The following is an 11351-nucleotide window of genomic DNA, read 5'->3' as shown; positions in this document are numbered from 1 at the left end:
TTCTACGGCATTATGCCGCCTTGCGGTTCTGTATAAATGACAATCGAAAAATGGGGGAGTAAAGTATTCTCACCTTTAAACCAGCATCAGAGGTAATTAACAGTGCCAAAATGACCATCTGTATAAAAGGGACAGGTGGCAATACGGGATCATGGGCGGCATGGGCTTTGATGACATGCTATGCGTGCAACCCACCACAGGAGATTTTAAAACTAGCTGATACCAGTTAGCAGCTAACTCAAGGAGGAAGGACAGCGGCCGAAAATGTCCACAAACTGGAAAAACAATGAGGTCCGAGAGCTCCTGACTCTCCAAGCAGAGGACCAGATCAGCCGCCGTGTAACAGAGATGGTAAATGATTGTAATTATCATGTTATGCCATTGCCATTATTTATAAAGTGCTGGTGACACATGTTATATGTCATACTATAGGCTGACGCTGATGCCGCCATCGTTTAGTTCTGTGTAGAAATGTAAATGTGACATATAGCAGGGACTTTCTATTGGCTCTATAGCACGATCTCTGTGTAAAACGGCCTTTAGAGTTAACCTATTGAATTTTAAATGTGTTTTGATTGGCTTCCATCTTCGCCAGGATGTTGCGATGTCGCGATCGCAACAATTAAAGCAAATTCAACCAATCCCTGTGAATTCTGCGCAACCTCACAATTTCGTAAATCACTGCAACCTTTCTGCAAATTAGACCAATTATGATAGTTTCCAGTGAGTTTCACCAATCACAGCAGTCCCCTGCATAAGGTCATCAAACTCACTTCCTTGTTTTTGTTTGTGAAGATGCAGACACGTGCAACATGAATGTCTGGGAACGTCTACAATTTGGGAATTTGTTGAAATAATATATGAGTTAAAAGAAGAAATGTAAGAAAGGCGGAGGGACATATAAATTTTATATCAACCTACTCCATTTCGGACACTGTTATCTTTGTCTTGTTTGTTTTTTGTCATGTTTTTTTTTTTTTTTGGTTCAAATTAAAGTCATTCACATATCTCACATTTACCAATAAAAATTACAGCTGAAAACCGTGCAAGGCAACATCGATTGACAAACACTTCTCTGCCACAAAACACACCTGGAGAACAGCTGAAATGTGGAAAACACATGAGACTAATCACCACGAGGCTGTTGCACCCAGATCTATTGCAGGTGCTGAAAGAGTCGAGTTGAGTGAGATGAAATATGTAAAATAAATCACAAACTCAGAAAAGTGCGGTTTTATTCTCACTCAAATGAGTTGCCTCTGATTTTTAATGAAGTATCTATTTTTCTGATTTTCCTTTGCTTCCACAATTTAATTGGAAAAAAGCCTAATAACACTGCAACATGCATTTTTGAAAAGATGTTGTGAAATCTGGCATTTTAGGCCGAACAACAACCCCCCAAAAGAGGCTAGATCGCCGTAGAAATCAAACCCAGTGCCCTCTATTTTTGATTCTTCTTTACATTGGGATTTTTGTGTTTTTTTTTTCCTCTGTGTGTCTATTTAGACCAGAGGCCAGGAGACTCACGAACTGTGGCTGACTTGCGCTTGCCTGGATGAGTGCAGGCAAGTTGTTGTTTTATTTCGCCGAGAGTCCTTTGACATTTATCTCTCTTCACCTGCTCCGTGATGGTGATTCCAAGTGACAGGGTCTCTTCTCTCTCTTCCTCCTCTGTATTTCTGTCCGTCCTTTCTTCCCCCATCTCTCCTTCCCTTCGCTCCATCCCCCCCTCCCTTCTCTAAGCTCGTCTTTCTTTCTCCTCCAGACCTCGCTGCAGCTTCGAATATGTGCATCCTAACCCTGGCCACTATTGGCACTGCACAAAGTAAATTGAAGCTGGTGTGCTGTGGGACCCTTAAAAAGGAAATGCTGTCAGTCAGAGACATTTGACGGGAGACAGCACAAGATGGGACGTCGAGGGCGAAGACGGGCGAAGACATGCATGATGGGATTGCTCCCTTATAATGTTTAAAACGAGGCGGCCTTTCCAATCCTTAAATTACTCAAATGGACGAGATAGGGGAGGAGCGTGTGCTGCCACTGTAGCTCTACTGTAACGCTCAGATTAGTTAATTGCTTTTCCTCTAGAACAAGGTAGAGGATGTATTTCACTCAAACAGACAGGAGGCATCGCTTATTCAGAGTCCTCCCACTGTCAATATACTGAAACAGAGAAGGGTTTCTCTCCGGCCTCCTGCAGTGTGGGTTTACTCTCTCTGGAAGATAGATGGAGCCCATATGTAACCACCACAGACTGTAGCTGTTTCCGAGAGGCTCCATCGTGGCGCACGGTGCTGCAAAAATTGGAATAAAATGTCAGTGTAAGAGGTGGCTGTTTCAATTTGTTTTTATCCCGTGCATTGGCCAGCTCTTATGGGAAAAGTCACCTTAATTGCAATTGGCTTCAATACTTGACCTCCCCATCAGGTCATTAACCCGGCAATAAAAGAAGCCCTCGTTCTGCCAGAACTGCACCCGGTCTGCCCATTTGAAAACCATCTCACTTCCACATCCCCGTTTTCCCCCCCAGAGTAAACGCCCGTGCTCGCCACCCACTTTATCAATTGCCTTCATAATTTTAAAAGCCTTTTTTATGTTGTTGTTTTTCTCTCATATAGTAAATGGAGCCATAATTTAATATTTTAATGCATGTTAATGTGTTGTTTAACCTTCTAGCAACAATCAGGCGTCTCTAAAAGGTTAACCTTGAACGTGAGCCAGTGCAGACAGCAGCACAATAACGCGTCAATCTTTGAAAAACATCTCTGTCTAATGGATTAGTGGTTGATTGCACAGCCCCATCTCGAGGTAGATGCCGTATATATTGGATAGGCATTAAAACGAGCATTTCTCAATTTTCTCGCTGCCGGCCCTCAGGGTCAATGGATCGCTAGGGCAACAAAATGCTGAGTCAACGCTTGCCTCTTAATTTATCTTGCGGTTTGATTATAGCTTCATTTAGCAGCCCACCAGCACAAACATTAAACAGGTTGGATTGAAAAGACAGGGGGAGGGGTCTCCTCAAAGTTCAGCGAAGAGATCTTTTCCCTTTATTTAGCCCCACACTGGTTAGAGTTTAAGGTATTGTGAAAACATGCCAGCGCTGCGCTGACACGAGAGGTAAACAATATTGTAAGAAATATGACAGGTGGCTAAAAAAAGAAGTGAATGAATGAGGGAAAGGGCAGGCAGCTACTGGTGTGTGAAGGGTAACTAGACTGTCAGTAACCTTTATGTGATGGGTTGACATTGTATCTATCACATTAAGGATTGGTCAGGTGGAAAAACAGTGATCGGACACAGCTTAATGTCTTGCTCTAAATAGAGGAATTCTTTTTTTTTTTTTCCAGTTATTCAGGTGAGGTAGTTCATTTTAAATGTGTGAGTCACTGCACTGTGTTTCTAATTATACAGTTTGAGACAGTTTAAGGCCTTTGTGGCTTCAGAGGAAGTGCTTGCCAGATTGTCTATCAGCATGTTAAACCACATTTTCTTAAAGGTCCAGTGTGTAGGATTCAGGGGCATCTATGGGCAGAAATGGAATTTAATATTGACAACTATTCATTGTGCTCATTAGGTTATAATCAGTGTTGGGCAAGCTACTCTCAGAATGTAATATATGACATATTACTAGTTACCTTCACTTAAGAGTAATAAGTTACTTTTTACTCTACATTTGTGTTACTTTCACCAATATTATAACCTGGAAATCCAGATGCCCCGCCCCTAGCAAATTCGAATTTGCTCTGCACGGGGATCTGGCCCCGACGAGCAGAGCCCGCTGAATCGCCAATCAGACCAATCAGAACAGTCTATCTGACAGAGGCGGGCTCTGGGTGGGCGTAACATGATGAGGACAGCGTAGGAGTCGAAAAGTAAACAGCCAAGATGGCAGCTGCCGAATAACCGCGTCAATTCAATTTAGCTTTGGAAGAAACGCTAAGCAAACTACACTTATCTTTTTCCTTGAGAGAGGAACAGAAGACTGCCCTAGAAGTCTTGGTTTCCTGGAAGGACGTTTTTGCCGTTTTGCTGACGGGATACGGCAAAAGCATAATATATCAGTTAGCTACACTGTTCGGCAAACAAATGGGGCTTAGTGCAATGAATACGTCACCTTGTTTTTTGCTCTGATTGGCCATCGTGCTATCAAATTGCGTGCGGCTGCATTTGAAATGCCTCAGTTAGTGCCACCCCTTGGATAGGAAGAGTGTATCGGTGAGGACCAGACTCAAAATCTTTCTAGATGAGTCTGGATTTGCAGGCTACCAATATTACCTAAGAGGAACTAATGTTGATTTTAAATGAATGAGGGTCAGCAGCTAATCAAAGCACAGATGCTCCAGTTTATTATAGTTCATTTCAAATCCAGTGCTGCACAAGTCTGACCCATTCATGCATTCACATACAGTGGATACCACTTTGTATTGAAATTCCTTGCTTATATTAATAATAGCTTGATGATATAGAAGAATTAAATAGACTAGATTGTTTAAGATAAATGAGTATCCTTGGACACAGGGAGGGTCAGGCAGGCAGAGGATCACAGTTATAATTACAAAATATGGATAGATATTTGTGGGCCTATGATATGAAACACAAACAAATATTTAGATTAGCAAATGGAATGAGGTGCAATCAATTCACTCGCAAATTAATACACCAGAGCTGAAGGACCCACCTGCTGGTTCTCGGTGTGCTGGTCAGCTACAGCAGCACCGGAGACAGAGCTGTGCATAAAACGGGACTGTTGCCGGCATTGCTCTGCAGTTGTAGGAGAAGTGAATGGAAACACAACATATTCTAACATCACCCAGATGCGCCAATCACCAGGATGGGACCAGCTCCTATCTCCGCTGCTTTCAGACAGCCTTAGGACACAAAAGCAGAACAGGATAAGATGTGGGTATATGAATGGAAACACACTGGACATGATAACACACATGATCACCAGGACCTTTCTATAAGGTAGCATATAATGCAAACAACACACAACAACCTTCAGGGGATGTTTTTTCTTGTCATGAACAAGTTTGTTTGGAGCATACTGAGGCCTTCAGTCTTCCTCTCATGTTGATGAACAGAACTGGTTCAGAACTAAAATAGCTCTACTGTGACGTAAAGCTAATTCAAACAAACTAGTTTCATGAAATAGTTGATCTAATTTTGCTTATTTGCAAATTATAGTTTGATCAAAGCTAAAACCAGTTGTGGCCAAATAGCTTTACAAATTTAATCAGTTACTCATTTTGATTATCAGTGACGAATTGGCCGACTGGTAATCGGGGAAATGCCAGAGTGGCCGCCTGCCTAAGAGCTGCTCATAATGGATCATCATTGCATTGCTAAGAAAAGTACAATTTTGTTTTATTTTGATTAAAAAAGTTACTTCATGCATTCAGCCCAAACATAAACAAAAGGTCAGCACACAACCTTAAGGGCAATTCATTACAACAACCACAGCCCAACTGTACCTTTTAATAACCACATTTCTTCCCATGATCCCCTCGATGTAACGCAGCAAGCAGAAAGGTCAAGTGAGGACAGAAACTGGAAACTGAGTGGGTATGAAATGTAGGGGTGTAATGATACATTGATCCACATCAATACATCGATTCACTGATTAACGATCCAATTATATCGATGCAAAATGAAAACATCGATCCATATCGTCATCTTAAAGATACGCATTTATTTTGAAATTCACATAGCACGTCTGTGTCACCATTTCTGGGCAAGTGCGCCTCCTCTCAAACAACAAACAGAGCTCAGAAATAAAATGGTCAAATTATGTTCTAGTTGTTTTTGTGAGTTGATGTAAATGATTGTGTTAGATGGGCATATGATTTCGCGTCATATCGATCAGAGGCTCCTGAATCGAATCGAATCAAAATCGTATCGTGACAGACTTTGTGATATTGGCAAACATCGTATCGTCATCCAAACAAATCAATATAATATCGTATCATGATGAAGCTGGTGATTTACACCCCTAATGAAATGTAACGTTACACCAACGTAGCCAGGCTAAAAGAAAAGTGATGGGGCAGAAAAACATGCCACAGCCGAAGTGGCAGGTGTACTGTAGCTAGTGACTACTGCTTCAGCTAGCAGCGCTAATGCTAGTGTGGTCAACGACATGGTCATCACAGAGCCAGACAAAAGGAACTAACAAGACAATGAGGGAAACACACAAGTGGAGGAAACTGAAGAATCTGAATCCGAAATTGAAGAATTTGGACACTGGACAAGTCACACTACTGGTGTAAGTGTGGCTTCATATGTCAGCGGCTGTAGTGATTATAGTGTGTGTCATTTAGTGTGTGTTCTGTGTTGCAAATTTCTGCATCCTAGTCAGTCTTTATGGTTTTCAAGCTTTTAAAGTTAACATTTGGGTGGGGTTGGTGTTTTGTATGAAATGCCGGGGCTGATTTTTGACCCCAGTCTGTCACTGATGATTACATTATTAGTCACATTACTTTATGTAACAGAGCTGAAAACAGAAAACAAGTTAATGGAATTTAAAGTAATAGTTTGACATTTGGGGAAATGCACTTGTTCACTTAACTGTGAGTTAGATGAAAAGATTGATGCCACTTTCATGTCTTTAAGCTACCACCAGCAGCTAGTTAGCAAAAAAAAACGTAAAAACGGTGCATTGTGGTTTCATGGGCTAGACTATTTCTTGGCTGTGTGCAATGATTTTTTTAATGTCCCCACTGACTGCCTGACACAGTGATGAAAAGTAATCATAGCACTGTAACACATTATAAATAAAGTATTATTGTTGAATCTTGGCTAAAACACTTTATTTCCAATTCAACAAAATTCTAATTTTGATATAATAAACACTGTTATATAACGACGTAACTGTGTTAGCCAAAGTGGCTCTGTTTGTCAAAAGAGTACTTTATTTGTCTATCTGCTGGTTGTGTCCCAAGTTTCCTCAGTTTATCCAGCCGTCCTCACATCTGTCTTTATCCTCGTTGTGTGAGATGCATGTGAGATGCCTGGGATACACTGCTGTGACAGTGGTTGAGCAATGGGCCTGTCTTGTTCTGGGGCCCCTGCTGAAGCACAGTTCCTCTTTGTTCTGTGATGTATTGATCCATTCAGACCTCCTCCCGAATGTACTCCACTGGTGCTCGCTCTGCTCAAACCAGCTTGTGCCATCGTGTAATGCTCGCTCGCACACGGCAGTAAGAAACAGAGCCTTCACAAGAAAAAAACAGCCTTCAAAGACTCTATTTTCTCCTCAGCTGTAATGACTCAGTGACTCGGTGTACATTTTATTTTTTAAGCTATCAAGCCTTCAAACTTTTTATCATCTACATCTTTTAAAGACTTAATGGTGTGTACGGAATAATGGATGACTATACGGGCAGATCAAGTGATTGTCTCTTCTGTCTCCACAGGAATGTATCATACTCTAATATGAACAATCTTAAAGGAGTATTGGGTAAGAGCTGATTTTTGCATCTCTAAGTCTTAAAGCAGCTCCTGTCACTCACACCAATGGGCAAACTCACAAAGAATGGATTGCGGCCACTGGTAGCACATAAATTGCGCATCACCCGGATCACTATGCTCTGCCTCAAGGTCCAATTCACAAAAGATTTTATGCTGATGACATTACAGTGCAAACACGCCCATAAAGTTTTGCAGCTGAGTGCAATTTGCCCTGTTTGTGTCTGATTGCAATTATCCATGTGGGAAAGTATAAATGTTGTCTTTACACTAGTGAGACAGTATGCAAACCATGGTATTTAATATTCCAGTCTGTCAGTTAGGGGTGTGCCATGTCATCTCATTCACGGTAATACTGCTATAATTTTTAATATGATATGAAAAAATTCATGTCGTGATACATATTGACGTATACTGTTACCCACGGTAACAACAAGCATGGCTGAAAGCAAAATTATTACAGATGCTGCTGTGGTTCCAAAAAGAGGAGCAGCTTCAGTAGTGTGGAATAAACTGTGGCGTCCTGAATGTTTTATGAACAGCCCCGGACTTCTCAGACTCTTTTAGCGACTTACCGCTCAGAGGGAACTCATTCAGCGGCTCCTCTGGCAGCAGTACAGCGTCTCTCCCTCTGCTCTCTCGCTGTGCGTACATGGGAGTCAGTGTCATTTAGTGATTTTGTCATAAACCTTTGTTAGTGTAAACCTACTTGACGCTTGCAGGTTGACAAAAATCAAAAAACATAACATAAAGGTCCAGGTGAAAAAAAAACAAACTAGTGGTGGCTGTTGATGGATACCCAGAGCTGTCTGATGTCACCAATTGTAATTACCATGATCCGAACAGACCAGTTGGTTGAAAGGCAAAGCTTTCGATTTACTGGTCCATCTACATCCCATCCCTCACCTATGGTCATGAGCTCTGGGTAGTGATCGAAAGAATGAGGTTACAGATAGAGGCGGCCGAAATGGGTTTCCTCAGAAGGGTGTCTGGGTTCAGCCTTAGAGATAGGGTAAGGAGCTTGGACATCCGTAGGGAGTTTGGAGTAGAGCCGCTGCTCCTTCATGTCAAAAGGGGTCAGTTGAGGTGGTTTGGGCATCTGATCAGGATCCTCCTGGGCCCCTTCTGTTAGAGGTGTTCTGGGTACGTGCAACTGGTAGGAGGCCCCAGGGCAGACTTAGAACACGCTGGAGGGATTACATATCTCGTCTGGCCTGGGAACACCTTGTGCCCCAGGAGGAACTGGAAAGCGTTGCTGGGGAGAGGGACGTCTGGGGTGCTTTGCTCAGCTTGCTGCCCCCGCGACCTGGCTTCAGATAAGCAGTTGAAATGAATGGATGGATGAACAGAAAACATACAGCACCAATAGGGATCGAGGTTTGAATCAGTGTGGGTTTTCTCAGTGTTCCCCATCTTCCTCCCACAATCCAAAGACATGCAGGTTAACTGGTGACTCTAAATTGCCAGTAGGTGTGAATGTGAACATGAATGGTTGTCTGTCTCTATGTGTCAGCCCTGTGATAGTCTGGCGACCTCTCCAGGGTGTACCCCGCCTATCGCCCAATGTCAGCTGGGATAGGCTCCAGTTACGGGAAATGAATGAATGAAACAAATGAACAGAAAACAGCAGGCCTGGAGGCAGTGGGTTACTTGGTATTTTGGGTAAGTTGTTTTCATTATTTAAAACTGTACCAATAGTTAACTATTAGGTAATGTTAGCGTATAGTTAGTTTATAGTTCATGGTTTGTTTTAGCTCACATTCAGTGTTGCCCTAGACAAGCTACAAGACATATGTTAACAGCATACAGTTTCTGTCAACAGTAAAAAATAGATCAGCAAGCTGAAAAAACATGCTGAAGGGGTGCATTTCACACCTTGTGAGTGCTTTCAGAATTTTTGTCTTATTTGTGCAAGTTTTGCCACCACAAACCGCACTACCCTTTGTGAATTCACACATCAGAATGTAATCTCACTTGCAATCATAGTGACTCTTTGATAGTGGTAAACAGAGGCCAAATAATAACTTGTATTTTGTATCTTAAGACTCACCTCCTGCTTTTTCACAGTAGTAGTCTAATGCTGTCACTGCTGTACATGAATGCTGTGTTGTATGTTTGAAAACAGAGCGGACACGGAGCTCCCATGCATTTGTTTCTCAGTCCAAACGTATTAGAATCAAAGAGAGGGTTATGTGTATGAATCCGTTCCATTAGCGCTGCCTCCACACAGGCCAGAAGCCGTGCAGGATGAAAGGGAGGATTTATCTGCACAACCTCATCACATGGTGTGACCCGGGGCCTGGAGTAGAAAGGTCTTTCTCTCAGGTGCCATGGAAACCAGCCCACCAGTGGCTGCTCGTCCCGTTGTCCTCCAGTCGTCCTCTGTGCTTTTCCTGTACAGATATCTAGTCAAAGCTCTGCAGAGGATTCTCAGGCCTGTTGACTGTCTGAGTTAGTTTTCAAAGAGATTATTGAGAAGTCATGCTTCTACTGATGGGCTACAGAAGTAAAATTTCAAGTATGATGTATCTTAAAAAACTGTATGTGTCTCAAAGTTAATTTTTTCCTTATTTGTCTGCCTGAAAAAAAAAAAAAAAATGCCATTTCAGTGTCAGAATGTCTAGAAGGGTTGGGGCTTGTGAAAAACGGTCCAATATTTACCGTAAAGCTTCAGTTAAAAGCCTAGTCCCAATTAAACACCCAGTCTCTTTTACTAGCCCAGTGTGGCTACACATTTTGACAAATAAAGGCCTGTCTCTATTGACCTATGGCTAAGTCCCGCCCTCAAACGCGATGAGCCAATCACAGTGCGTATAGCCATTCCCATACACTAGGACATTCTCTGCCTGGACGTCCATTGAAATGCATTACAGAAAGTCAGTTTTGTTCGGTTTTATGAGATTTTTCGGAGATTTGAAGTTTAAAAATGGTCAAACGGTGTGCATGGGGTACATGCAACTCTGACACAAGGTGTCCTGAGAGGCTGGGCGACGAGGTGTATTTTTTACACTTTAAACCACATCTCAACTGAGAAAAGTGTCTCCTTTGGATAAAGTTGTGTGGTAACATTAGACCGCAACATCAACTCAACGTGAATAAGATTAACAATGATGTCTACATCTGTTTTAAGGTGAGTCAACATTGTGTTTGAGGCAACATATTGTCACTTTGCTGGAAAGAAATATAAAGTTATCTTTAACATCCCTAGCTAACGTTAGCTCCTAGCTGCGTTGTTCATCATGTCACCTTGTTTGCTGGGAGTTCATTAGCCTATTTTGTTCTAGTTTTGTACTTTGGTGATCGTACATCATTGTTAGCTGTTGTCCAAAGGGCTCTAGTTAAGCTAACGTTAACTTCTGGAGCTAAGCATCATTAATTTGACTGTAATCGCAGAGATAACAAAGGTTGGCAAACTTTATGCTGAATGATTCAGTGTATAATACTGAAGCAGTGGGAAGTGGACAGTCTCAGTTTATCAATGGTAACTAAACTGCAAAACAGAGAGCTTTCGGTGCATTGCCATCCTCCTCTGGACTGGAGTGGATGGTTTTTTTTGTCTTTTTTTTAGGGAGGGGGTGCATTTTGCCTCTATCGATAGGACAGTTGAAGACAAACAGGGAAAGGTGCATGCAGTCAGGAAAACCAAGGCAAAGGCACTCAGATTTATGATTTGGCTAACTGAGGCACATTTATGTGTCTGAGTGTAAACAAAAGTTTATTAAATCAGATCTGGAGTTTAGCCAGAAATAAGACACTTAAAATGACAAGTGTAAATAGGGCCTAAGTGCCCTGTGATAGACTGGCAACTCTTCCACAATGTATCTGACCAGTTGCCCAGTGCATGCTGGGATAGGCTCCAGGCCTTTGGCAACCCTGTGAAGAGT

This window comes from Epinephelus lanceolatus, chromosome 6, assembly GCF_041903045.1.
Source record: "Epinephelus lanceolatus isolate andai-2023 chromosome 6, ASM4190304v1, whole genome shotgun sequence".
NCBI classification, from domain to species: domain Eukaryota; kingdom Metazoa; phylum Chordata; class Actinopteri; order Perciformes; family Serranidae; genus Epinephelus; species Epinephelus lanceolatus.
This window is presented reverse-complemented; position numbering follows the sequence as displayed.